Source organism: Bos indicus x Bos taurus, chromosome 7 (genome assembly GCF_003369695.1).
Source record: "Bos indicus x Bos taurus breed Angus x Brahman F1 hybrid chromosome 7, Bos_hybrid_MaternalHap_v2.0, whole genome shotgun sequence".
In the NCBI taxonomy this organism is placed as follows: domain Eukaryota; kingdom Metazoa; phylum Chordata; class Mammalia; order Artiodactyla; family Bovidae; genus Bos; species Bos indicus x Bos taurus.
Genome location: NC_040082.1, coordinates 72,073,510 through 72,086,699, shown reverse-complemented (window position 1 = coordinate 72,086,699; position 13,190 = coordinate 72,073,510). Strand labels below are relative to the sequence as shown.

The following is a 13,190-nucleotide window of genomic DNA, read 5'->3' as shown; positions in this document are numbered from 1 at the left end:
TATAGAACTTATACCCTGAGAACTACAAAATGCTGTTGAAAAAAAAGTTAAACTAGATCTAAATAACTGAAAAAACATCCTATGTTCTGATCAGAACTAACGGTTAATATACAATACTCCCAAACTGATCTACAGATTCAATACCATCTCTATCTACTTAGTAGAAATTGATGAGCTAACGCTAAGATTCGCACAGAAAACCAAGAATAGCCAAAACAACACACTTTCCCATTTCAAATTTATTACAAAGCAATGATAATAAAGACAATTTGGTACTAGGAAAAAAGCAAACACACAGATCAATGGAATAGAATTGAGTGACCAAAAATAAAACCATGTATCTAGCATCAATTGATTTGAACCCAAAGTTCAACCTTGGGACCAAAGTTGGATGGTCCAAAGACCATCAATGGGAAAAGAACAATATTTTCAATAAATGGTGTAGGAACAATTAGAATTAGACACTTATCTCACACAATATACAAAAATTAACTCAAAATTGATCAAAGATCTAAACTTAAGAGGTAAAACTATAAAACTCTTGGAAGACAACACAGAGGGAATTTTCATGTTCCTATATTTGGCAATGATACTTTAATAAGACATCAAAAGCACAGGCAACAAAAATTAAACTGACAATCAAAATTAAAAAATTTTGTGCATGAAAGGACACCATCAAGAGAGTGAAAAGACAACCCATGAAATAGGGGAAAAATTTTGAAATCTGGTAAAGAATTAATGTCTAAAATTTTAAACTCACATCTCAAGGACAAAAGCACATGGAAACAATACCAATCCAAAACCAGCAAAAGTCTTGAATAGGCATTTCACCAAAGATATACAGATGTCTAATAACCTCAGATATGCAGAAGACACCACCTTTATGGCAGAAAGTGAAGAAGAACTAAAAAGCCTCTTGATGAAAGTGAAAGAGGAGAGTGAAAAAGTTGGCTTAAAGCTCAACGTTCAGAAAACGAAGATCATGGCATCCGGTCCCATCACTTCATGGCCAATAGATGGGGAAACAATGGAAACAGTGAGAGACTATTTTGGGGGGCTCTAAAATCACTGCAGATGGTGACTGAAGCCATGAAATTAAAAGACGCTTACTCCTTGGAAGGAAAGTTATGACCAACCTAGACAACACATTAAAAAGCAGAGACATTACTTTGCCAACAAAGGTCTGTCTAGTCAAGGCTATGGTTTTTCCAGTGGTCATGTATGGATGCGAGAGAGTTGGACTATAAAGAAAGCTGAGCGCCGAAGAATTGATGCTTTTGAACTGTGGTGTTGGAGAAGACTCTTGAGAGTCCCTTGGACTGCAAGGAGATCCAACCAGTCCATCTTAAAGGAGATCAGCCCTGGGAGCTCTTTGGAAGGACTGATGTTGAAGCTGAAACTCCCATACTTCGGCCATCTGATGCGAAGAGCTGACTCACTTAAAAAGACCCTGATGCTGGGGAAGATTGAGGGTAGGAGGAGAAGGGGACGACAGAGGATGAGATGGTTGGATGGCATCATCAACTCGATGGACATGGGTTTGGGTGGACTCTGGGAGTTGGTAATGGACAGGGAGGCCTGGCGTGCTGCAATTCATCCATACAGTGAAACATTATCCACTCTTAAAAAGGAAGGAAATCCTGACATATGCCACAACACAGATGAACCTTGAAGAATTCTGCTGAGTGAAATAAGCCAGATACTAAAAGACAAATACTGGGACATCCATGGTGGTCCAGTGGCTAAGAATCTGAGTTCCCAATGCAGAGAGCCTGGGTTCAATCCCTGGTCAGGGAACTAGATCCCACATGCCGCAACTGAAGTTCAAATGACACAACTAAAGATCTAGCATACCCCAACAAAGACCTAGTGAAGCCAAAAAAACCCAAAATGACAAATACTGTATGATCCCACTTACATGAGGTACTTAAAGTAGTCAAAATCGTAAAGAAGAAAGTATAATGGTGGTTTCCAGGAGTTAGGGGAAGGGGAAAATGGGAGGTTATTGTTTAGTGTATTTTCATTTTACAAAGTGAAAAAAGATCTAGAAATGATGGTGGTAATGATTACACAGTATGAATGTACGCAATGCCACTGAACTGGACACTTAAAAATGGTTAAGGGAACTTCCCTGGTAGTCCAGTGGTTAAGAATCCACCTTCCGTTGCAGGGGACTTAGGTTTAATTCTTGGTCAGGGAACTAAGATCCCACATACGGCAGGGGGACTAAGACTATGAACCTCAACTACTGAGCCTCTGCACACATTCTAGCATCCCTGCACCACAACAAGGAGCCTGCATGCCAGAACAAAGTTTCCACGTGCCACAACTGAGACCCTATGTTAGCTGCTCAGTTGTGTCCAACTCTTTGCTACGCTCTGGACTATAGCCCGCCAGGCTCCTCAGTCCACGGGATTCTCCAGGCAAGAATACTGGAGTGGGTTGCCATTGCCTTCTTCAGGGGATCTTCCCAACCCAGGAATTGAACCCAGGTCTCCCACACTGTATGCAGGTTCTTTCCCTCTGACCCTATGCAGTCAAATAAATAATCAAATATATATATATATATTTTTGAAATTCAATTCCACCTTTTTTTTTTTTTTTATTTAAGAAGTCCAGAGCGAGTGGTGGCAAAACAACTGCCTCCACGGTGGTTCCTCAGCTAAACGAGCATGCGAGGGTGACAGATAGATGGCTCTGCCAGGAGTGTGAGAGTGTGTCCCTGTAAGGTGCCTGCCCGTGTGGGTACTTAGGGTGACGCCTGCCAGGCAGGAGTCCCCGTGTATTGGATGTGGGTTTTCTCTGCCCTGGGTCTGGGAGCTGGTCCCGGGGAGTGGGTGTAGGGTGTGTAACTCTCCCCACACCAGCTGTGAGCGGCTGTGGGTTTCCTCCTGTCCTGGGTTACATTGCCCCTCGTGTGTTCCCACGTCTGTGTAGTGTGATGTGACCTGTGAGGCCAACAGGCCTGGCTGGGCCCTGGGAGTCTGCACAGTGCATGGGGGGTGGGTTTTCTGGGATGGGGACCTGGGGAGATTCAAAGCTAGAGGGATGCTGTAGAAATTTAATTTTAGGGGGGCTAGAGCCCCCAAGGTGCAGGATCAGGCCTGGCCCCAGAGGATGGAACCCCCCACCCCTCCTCCAGGGGGTGCAACTGGGGGAGGGGCCATGACCAGAGCTTGGTCTTCTCTGGATCTGTGGGGCGGCCGACACCCTCATAGATGCTCACTGGCGACCTGGGCCAGGATCTCCTTGATGCGGACGATGAGCTTCTCGTGCTAAGGCAGGGTCGCTCTCCATGGAGCCGTGCAGCCGGGCCATGTAGAAGTCCAGGGTGCTCAGCGTGGGCGTTTCGCCGGTGCCAGGCACTGGCAGCGAAGCGAAGTTGGCGGTGAGCGCTTGGCGCACCGCCTGGAGCTGCTGCTGCAGCGCCAGCGTCCGCCGCTCCTCCAGCGCCAGCTCCTGCTCCAGACGCTCGCGCGCGCTGCTCATGCTCTGCGTGTGCTTTTGCAGCACAGCGTTCTGCTCCTGGAAGGCCACGCTCATCTTCCGCAGGCGCCGCAGCTCCGCCTCCCGCGCTTTGTTTTGGTCCAAGAACTCTTCAGTGAAGATGGGGACGTCGAAAGTCGAGAAGCCGTCACAGTCCCCACCCTTGTGTCCATTCAAAAGGGTATTCATGAGCCCAGAGCTGGAATCCTCTTTCTTGATCTTTTCCTGGATCTTCTCCGCACACATCTTGTAGGCTTCCGACTGCTGGTAGGCCCTCAGCTCCTTCATGTACTGCTGCTTCTCCCGTTCAGCCTCGTCCAAGTACCGCTGTTTCTCCGCCGGCTGCAGCTTGCTCCACTCGGCGCCCAGCATCTTGGTGATCTCGGGAAAGGGCAGGTCCGGGTGGCGCGTCCGGATCTGCTCGCGCCGCTCGTTCAGGAAACGCACGTAGCCGGTGACAGGTGCCTTGGGCCCATTCGGCAGGATCTTCTTCCGCTTCTTGCCCTTGGGCCAGCCGCGCTTCTTCATCGGCTCCTCTTCGTGGGACCCCTTCTCTCCGGCCCGCGGGCCCTCGCCGCGCTCTTGCTTGACAGCCACCACGAAGCCCCCATGCTGTCCTGGAGCCTTGCCGCTCGCGGGCGCGGAGGCCGCGCCGGGCTGCTTGGGGCCGTGGGACATGGCCACTCCCGGCCGCACCTCCAAAGAAACTTTCCCGGACCTCTCGGCTGCTACGACGCTCCAACCAACCGCCGGGAGCCCGCCCCTGCTCTCAAATATTTTTTTAAAAGGTTAAGATAGGGGAATTCTCTGGCAGTCTAGTGGTTAGGACTCCATGTTTTACTGCCAAGGGCCTGGGTTTGATCCCCAGTTGGGAAACTAAGATCCCCCAAGCCTCACAGAGCTGCCAAAATAAACAAATAAAAATATATTATTTAATGGTTACAGTAGGAAATTTTATGTTCTGTGTATTTTACCACAATAAAAAAGTTGGAAGAAAAACAAAAATTCCTTGTCTTTGCCTCTGAACATGCACACCTAATATATTCCTTATCTCTGTTAGTGGGTTTACATACTATCTATTGCGCATATTCCCTCAAGCTAGAAGCCTCTTGGACCAACCTCCTGGGCACATTCTATGGGTCATGGACTCTTGAATTCAGAAAGACACTTTGATCCACCCCCTCCTTTGCCTCTGCCTTGGTTCAGGTCCCTCTCATGTCATGCTGTTGTTCAGTCACTAAGTCATGTCCGACTCTTTGCGACCCCATGAGCTGCAGCATGTCAAGCTCCCCTGTCCTTCATTATCTCTGAAGTTTGCTCAGATTCATGTTATTTAATCGGTGATGCTAAATGATGGGGTTGCAAAGAGTTTTGAATGATGGTTCAAAACATCATTCAACCATCTCATTTTCTGTCACTCCTTTCTCCTTCTGCCCTTAATCTTTGCCTACATAAGGGTCTTTTCCAGTAAGTTGGCCCTTCACATCAGGTGGCCAAACTATTGGAGCTTCAGCTTCAGCATCAGTTCTTCCAATGAATATTCAGAACTGATTTCCTTTAGGACTAACTGTTTTGATCTCCTTGCTATCCAAGGGACTTTCAAGAGTCTTCTCCAACACCACAGTTAGAAAGCATTAATTCTTTGGTGCTCAGCCTTCTTTACGGTCCAGCTCTCACATCTGTACATGACTACTGGAAAAACCATAGCTTTGACTATACAGACCTTGGTTGGCAAAGTGATGTCTCTGCTTTTTAATACGATGTCTAGGTTTATCACAGCTTTCCAAGGAGTAAGTGTCTTAATTTCATGACTGCAGTCACTGTTCACTGTGATTTGGGAGCCCAAGAAAATAAAATCTTTCGCTGCTTCCACTTTTTCCCCTTCTATTTGCCATGAAGTGATGGGACCAGGTACCATATTGCAATAGCTTATGCATTATCACCAGCTTTATGTTTAAAACACTAATCCAATCCTATCATTTTTCTGCATAAAAATATTTAATAACTCATCACTGCCCACAGAACAAGCATAGCTCTCAAAGTATTCTCAGCATAACTTTCTACGTCTTGCTCCTATCAGTCTCCACACTAGGCTCCAGCTCCCATTCCCTAGGGTCACACATACATGCCTTAACTTACCTTCTGTTATACATAGTTTTCCCATTATCTAAAACTAACTTTCTCTCCTTCATGTAGAGAATTTGTAATCACCCTCCAAAGCTCAGAATCAACATCTCCTCCCTGATTCTCCATTCAAGACACTTGGTTGCTTCTTTCATCAGCCAGTCAATAAAAACTGAAAGCCAACTATGTGCCCTAGTACTCCTCTGTCCATGGAATTCTCCAGGCAAGAATACTGGAGTGTGTAGCCATTCCCTTCTCCAGGGGATCTTCCTGACCCAGGGATCAAACCCAGGTCTCCTGCATTGCAGGCAGATTCTTTACCCTCTGAACCACCAGGGAAGAATAATACAAGGTACTAAGGCCACAGTAAACAAGAGTCTGTCTGACCCAGACTCTAATAGTCTGCTGCCATGCTGTTGCTTCAGTCATGTAAAACTCTTTGCGACCCCATCGACTGTAGCCCACCAGGCTCCCAGGCAAGAATACTGGAGTGGGTTGCCATTTCTTTCTCCAAAATAAATAGACAAACTTTTTTCAAAAAAAGAACTAATTGTTGGCAGCTCAATAATTATATATATTTTTGAAACATATAGGACTTCCCTGGTCATCCAGTGGTTAAGACTCCACATTTTCCATGCAGGGGCACAGATTGGATCCCTGGTCAAGGAAGTTCCCCATGATGTGGGGTGTAACCAAAAATTAATTAATTAATTGTAAAACAATAGCATAGAAAGCAAAAATTGTTAGAATCAAATTATTTCAAGTCTCTAGCATTATTCAAGAAGTGTGAAAAATACTAAGGCACTGGCACCCCACTCTAGTACTCTTGCCTGGAAAATCCCATGGACGGAGGAGCCTGGTAGGCTGCAGTCCATGGGGTCGATAAGAGTTGGACAAGACTGAGCAACTTCACTTTCACTTTCCACTTTCATGCATTGGAGAAGGAAATGGCAACCCACACCAGTATTCTTGCCTGGAGAATCCCAGGAATGGGGGAGCCTGGTGGGCTGCCATCTACGGGGTCGCACAGAGTCGGACACGACTGAAGCAACTTAGCAGCAGCAGCAGCAGCATGGTGAGTTAAGAATGCTTATTATAATCCCTAGATGTTGTTGTTCAGTCACTAAGTCATGTCCAACTCTTTGCTACCCCATGGACTGCAGTATGCCAGGCTTCTCTGTCCTTCACTATCTCTCAGAGTTTGCTCAAACTCATGTCTATTGAGTCAGCAATGTCATCCAAACTCTGTCATCCCCTCCTTCTTTTGCCTTCAATCTTTCCCAGCATCAAGGTCTTTTCTAATGAGTCCACTCTTCGCATCAGGTGGCCCAAGTATTGGAGCTTCAGCTTCAGCATCAGTCCTTCCAATGAATAGTCTGAGTTGATTTCTTTTAGGATTGACCAATTTGATCTCCTTGATGTCCCAGAGACTCTCAAGAGTCTTCTCCAGCACCACAGTTCACGCCACTAAAAGAGTAATCAAATAATAATCAAATATCTAAATAGTTAAATATTAATGAAAATAAAGACTAAAAAGTGGAATGATAAAAATCATTGTTCAGGGCTTCCCTGGTGGCTCAAAGGTAAAGAATCTGCCTGCCAATGCAGGTGACACAGACTCTATCCCTGGTCCAGGAAGAATCCACATGCCTGGGGCAACTGGGCCAGTGTACCACAACTACTGAGCCCACGTGCCCTGGAGCTTGTGCTCTTCAACAAGAGAAACCACCGCAATGAGAAGCTCGTGCACTGCAACTAGAGTAGCTCCCGCTCACTGCAACTAGAGAAGAGCCCACGCAGCAGCGAAGACACAGCACAGCCAAAAATAAATATATTAAAAAATTTTAAGTCATTGTTCAATACAAAAGAAGGCCAGAAAAGAGAAAGAATGAAGGAACAAAGAACAGATAGAACAAAATAAACAGCAAAATAGTAGAAATAAACACACTATATCATAACAAAATTAAATGGAAATGAAGTAAAACACTCTAAATAAAAAATAAAGATTATCAGACCGGATTTTAAAAATACAACTATATGCTATTTACAAGTGACACACTTTAAATATAAGCTCATCAAGGTTAAAAGAACACAATAGAACAGGATCAAAAAAGATGCGCCATACAAATACAAACAGAAAAAAGCTGGCTTAGCTAAATTATTATTGGGCAAAATAGACTTTAAGATAAGTTCACACTGATAAAAGTGTTTGTATAGCTGAAAATACAAGCTTTTAATTGCATCTTTAGAAATAAAATATATGAAACAAAAAATACCAGAATGAAAAAGTAAACAAACCCACAATCATTGTTGGAGACACACGTCTCAATAATTGACAGAACTAGTAAAGTATCAGTAGGGATACAGAAGATCTGAACCTACCATCAACTATATTGACAAAATTGAATATTTACACAACACTATACCCATCAACCGGAGAAGGCAATGGCAGCCCACTCCAGTACTTTTGCCTGGAGAACCCCATGGATGGAAAAGCCTGGTAAGCTGCAGTCCATGGGGTCGCACAGGGTCAGACACGACTCAGCGACTTCACTTTCACTTTTCACTTTCATCCATTGGAGAAGGAAATGGCAACCCACTCCAGTATTCTTGCCTGGAGAATCCCAGGGATGGGGGAGCCTGGTGGGCTGCTGTCTCTGGGATTGCACGGAGTCAGACATGACTGAAGCGACTTAGCAGCAGCATACCCATCAACTGCAAAATACATTCTTTTTAAATACAAGTGAAATGTTCACCAAATAGACCAATATGCTGGCCCATAAAACAGATCTCAAGAGACTTCAAAAGACTGAAGTCTGACACGGTATGTTCTCTGATCACAATAAATTAAATAATAAATTAACAAGAAATCAAAAGAAGCCCTAAATATATGGAAATTAAGCAACTCATTTATACAAAGTTCAAGATCAGGCGAAACTAATCCACAGAAATAGAGTTGAAGATAATTTCTTTTGGGTAAGATGAGACAGTGAGCATTCTGAGACTCTGAATGTTCTATATCTTAATATAGGCAGTGGTTATACAGGTGTATTTACATATAAAATTCATTCAAGATTTGTATTTATACACTTTAAGTAAGTTGTATATAAAAATGTAAATTAGAGGGACTTCCCTGCTGGTTCAGTGGTTAGGAATCCACCTGCCAATGCAGGGGACACAGGTTGGATCCCTGATCTGAGAAGATTCCACGTGCTGCAGGGCAACTAAGCACGTGAGCCACAACTACTGAGCCTCTGTGCCACAGCTACTAAAGCTTAAAGCTTACATGCCCCACAGCCTGTGCTTCTCAGCAAGAGAAGCCTCCACCATGAGAAGTCCATGCACCTCAACTAGAGGGTAGCCTCCACTTAAGGCAACTAGAGAAAGCCCGTGCACAGCAGCAAAGACCCAGTGCAACCAAAAAGGAATTAATTAATTAATTAATTTAAAAGAAAATAAACCAATTGCTGCTAATTTTTTAAATGTAAATTAGAATAAAAGACATTGGGAATTCCCTGAAAGTCCAGTGGTTAGAACTCAGCCTTCTTACTGCCAGGGCCCAGGGTTCAATCCTTGGTCAGGGAGCTAAGATCCCATAAACTATGTGGTGCAGCCAAAAAAAAAGCATATAAAGAAAAAAGACATTAAATTCCCTAGTACCTAAAAAGTATCTAGTTTATGGTTGCATTCTAAGTCACTTCAGTTGTGTCTAACTCTTTGTGATCCCATAAACTGTGGCCCACCAGGTTCCTCTGGCCAAGGGATTCTCCAGGCAAGAATACTGGAGTGGGTTGCCATGCCCTCCTCCAAGGGAATCTTCCTGACCCAAGGATCAAACCTGCATTTCTTTATGTCTCCTGCATTGGCAGATGGGCTCTTAACCCCTGGGAAGCCATCTAGTTCATGGAGGATGCTAAATAAATGTTTAATGAATTTAAAAAGGAGAGAGAAATAAAGAATAGAATGAAAAGGTCTAACATACTTTTAATACCATTTACACCAATTAGATTGGCAAGAGATAAAGAAGTCGGCTAGTACCAAGTGCTGTAGAGAATGAAAATCAATGGAAACCCTTATACTTTGCTGATGAGAATATACATTGATTCACTTTAGAAAGCAATTAGGTGTTGGCTTATAAAGTATATCATTCACATACTCTCAGTTCAGTTCAGTTCAGTCACTCAGTCATGTCCGACTCTTTGCAACCCCATGAATCACAGCACACCAGGCCTCCCTGTCCATCACCAACGCCCGGAGTTTACTCATGTCCATCGAGTCAATGATGCCATCCAGCCATCTCATCCTCTGTCGTCCCCTTCTCCTCCTGTCCCCAACCCCTCCCAGCATCAGGGTCTTTTCCAATGAGTCAACTCTTCACATGAGGTGGCCAAAATATTGGAGTTTCAGCTTTAGCATCGGTCCTTCCAATGAACACCCATGACTGATCTCCTTTAGGATGGACTGGTTGGATCTCCTTGCAGTCCAAGGGACTCTCATGAGTCTTCTCTAACACCACAGTTGAAAAGCATCAATTCTTTGGCACTCAGCTTTCTTCACAGTCCAACTCCTACATCCATACATGACCACTGGAAAAACCATAGCCTTGACCAGATGGACCTTTGTTGGCAAAGTAATGTCTCTGCTTTTTAATGTGCTATCTAGGTTGGTCATAACTTTCCTTCCAAGGAGTAAGCATCTTTTAATTTCATGGCTGCAATTACCATCCGCAGTGATTTTGAGGCCAAAAAAATAAAGTCTGACACTATTTCCCCATCTATTTCCCATGAAGTGATGCGACCAGATGCCCTGATCTTAGTTTTCTGATTGAGCTTTAAGCCAACTTTTTCACTCTCCTATTTCACTTTCATCAAGAGGCTTTTTAGTTCCTCTTCACTTTCTGCCATAAAGGTGGTGTCATCTGCATATCTGAGGTTATCAATATTTCTCCTGGCAATCTTGATTCCAGCTTGTGCTTCTTCAGCCCAGTGTTTCTCATGATGTACTCTATATATAAGTTAAATAAGCAGGGTGAAAATATATACAGCCTTAACATACTCCTTTTCCTATTTGGAACCAGTCTGTTGTTCCATGTCCAGTTGTAACAGTTGCTTCCTGACATGCATACACATTTCTCAAGAGGCAGGGCAGATGGTCTGGTATTCCCACCTCTTTCAGAATTTTCCACAGTTTGTTGTGATCCGCACAGTCAAAGGCTTTGGTATAGTAAATTAAGCAGAAATAGATGTTTTTTCTGGAACTCTCTTGCTTTTTTAATGATACAACAGATGTTGGCAATTTAATCTCTGGTTCCTCTGCCTTTTCTAAAACCAGCTTGAACATCTGGAAGTTCACATTTCATGTACTGCTGAAGCCTGGCTTGGAGAATTTTGAGCATTACTTTACTAGCATGTGAGATGAGCACAACTGTGCGGTAGTTTGAGCATTCTTTGGCATTGCCTTTCTTTGGGATTGGAATGAAAGCTGACCTTTTCCAGTCCTGTGGCCATTGCTGAGTTTTCCAAATTTGCTGGCATATTGAGTGCAACACTTTCACAGCATTATCTTTCAGGATTTGGAATAGCTCAACTTGAATTCTATCACCTCCATTAGCTTTGTTCATAGTGATGCTTTCTAAGGCCCACTTGACTTCACATTCCAGGATGTCTGACTCTAGGTGAGTGATCACACCATCGTGATTATCTGGGTCATGAAGATCTTTTTTGTACAGTTTTTCTGTGTATTCTTGCCACCTGGTCTTAATATCTTCTGCTTCTGTTAGGTCCATACCATTTCTGTCCTTTATCGAGCCCATCTTTGCATGAAATGTTCCCTTGGTATCTCTAATTTTCTTGAAGAGATCTCTAGTCTTTCCCATTCTGTTGTTTTCCTCTATTTCTTTGCATTGATCACTGAGGAAGGCTTTCTTATCTCTTCTTGCTATTCTTTGAAACTCTATGTTCAAATGGGAATATCTTTCCGTTTCTCCTTTGCTTTCGCTTCTCTTCTTTTCACAGCTATTTGTAAGGTCTCTTCAGACAGCCATTTTGCTTTTTTGCATTTCTTTTCCATGGGAATGGTCTTGATCTCTGTTTCCTGGACAATGTCATGAACCTCCATCCATAGTTCATCAGGTACTCTGTCTGTCAGATCTAGTCCCTTAAATCTATTTCTCACTTCAACTGTATAATCATAAAGGATTTGATTTAGGTCATACCTGAATGGTCTAGTGGTTTTCCCTACTTTCTTCAATTTAAGTCTGAATTTGGCAATAAGGAGTTCAATGTCTGAGCCACAGTCAGCTCCTGGTCTTGTTTTTGCTGACTGTATAGAGCTTCTCCATCTTTGGCTGCAAAGAATATAATCAATCTGATTTGGGTGTTTGTTGACCATCTGATGATGTCCGTGTGTAGAGTCTTCCACCACCTGACAATTCAGCTCCTAGGTGTGGATCCTAAGATGCTCCTGCCCAAGTGCCCCAAGCATTAATTATAAGAATGTTAGTAGTAGCTCTGCTGAAAAGCAAAAACTGGAAACATCTCAAATGTCCATCAATAGTAGAACAGATAAAGCAATTATGGTATATCCACACAATAAAATATTGTCCCCCAGTGACTATGAATGAAACATAGTTGCTTGCAACAACATAGATATCAGAAATTTAATGTTGAATGAAAAAGGACAATCACAGAAAAAAATACAAACTGTATGATACCATGCTTATGAAGCTCAAATGCAAACAAAATTGAACATTATGTTTTCTAAGCATATATGCAATTTTTTTAAAGCAAGGAAATTATAAATACAAAATTCAAAATAACAGCTAGGAGGAGGTGGGGAGACAAGATAACATCCTAGTTCAGATTGGATGGTGACTTCGTGAGTGTCCATTATATTTTCATTCTTTATAATTTATATGTAATATTTTATATGTATTAAATATGATAACAAAATATTGTAAATAAAGAAAAAGGCAGTAGAAAGTGTTATAGGAGTATGCAGAAAATGAGTTGTGTACTTCTTCCTGGAAGAGAGGAGACATTAAGAATTTCATCTAGTAGGTGTGTCAGGAGTCCCCAGGTTCAGTGATTCACTAGAAGGCCTCAGAGGACTCAGTATATAACTGTACTCATAGCTATGATATATTATAGCCAAAAGACAAAAATAATCAACAAAGGGAAAGGGAGCATGGGGAAAAGTCCAAAGGAAACCAAGCATAAACATCCAAGAGTCCCTTCCCAGTAGAGTCACACAGGACATAATCAGTTCCTCCAGAATGAAACTATAACCCCACTTGTGAGGTGCTGTCTACCAGAGAAACTTGCCTGAGCCTAGACATCCATGGCTTTTATCAGAGGTTAGTAGTGTAGGCACTCTGCCGAGCATGTACGAAAATTTCAGACTCCCAAAAGGAAAGCAGGTGTTTAGCATAAACCATATTGCTAGCACGGTTTAGGCTCAGTGATCCATTGCTATATGTTAGGGTAGTTAGAAACTCTCCTAAAATCCAAATTCCCAGATGCTAGCCAAAGGCCAACCTTGAAAGCAGGACTTTCAGAGAACAACAGTCTCAGGCTTGCTAC

The 13,190-nt window shown here is 43.1% G+C and overlaps 1 pseudogene across 1 annotated transcript; it reads right to left on the bottom strand.

The window, feature by feature from the left end:
- Positions 1-3,022: 3,022 nt before the first annotated feature.
- Positions 3,023-4,480, bottom strand: LOC113895550 (annotated as a pseudogene). The gene has a single exon (XR_003511870.1). The product of XR_003511870.1 is annotated as an SWI/SNF-related matrix-associated actin-dependent regulator of chromatin subfamily E member 1-related pseudogene (transcript).
- Positions 4,481-13,190: the final 8,710 nt, after the last annotated feature.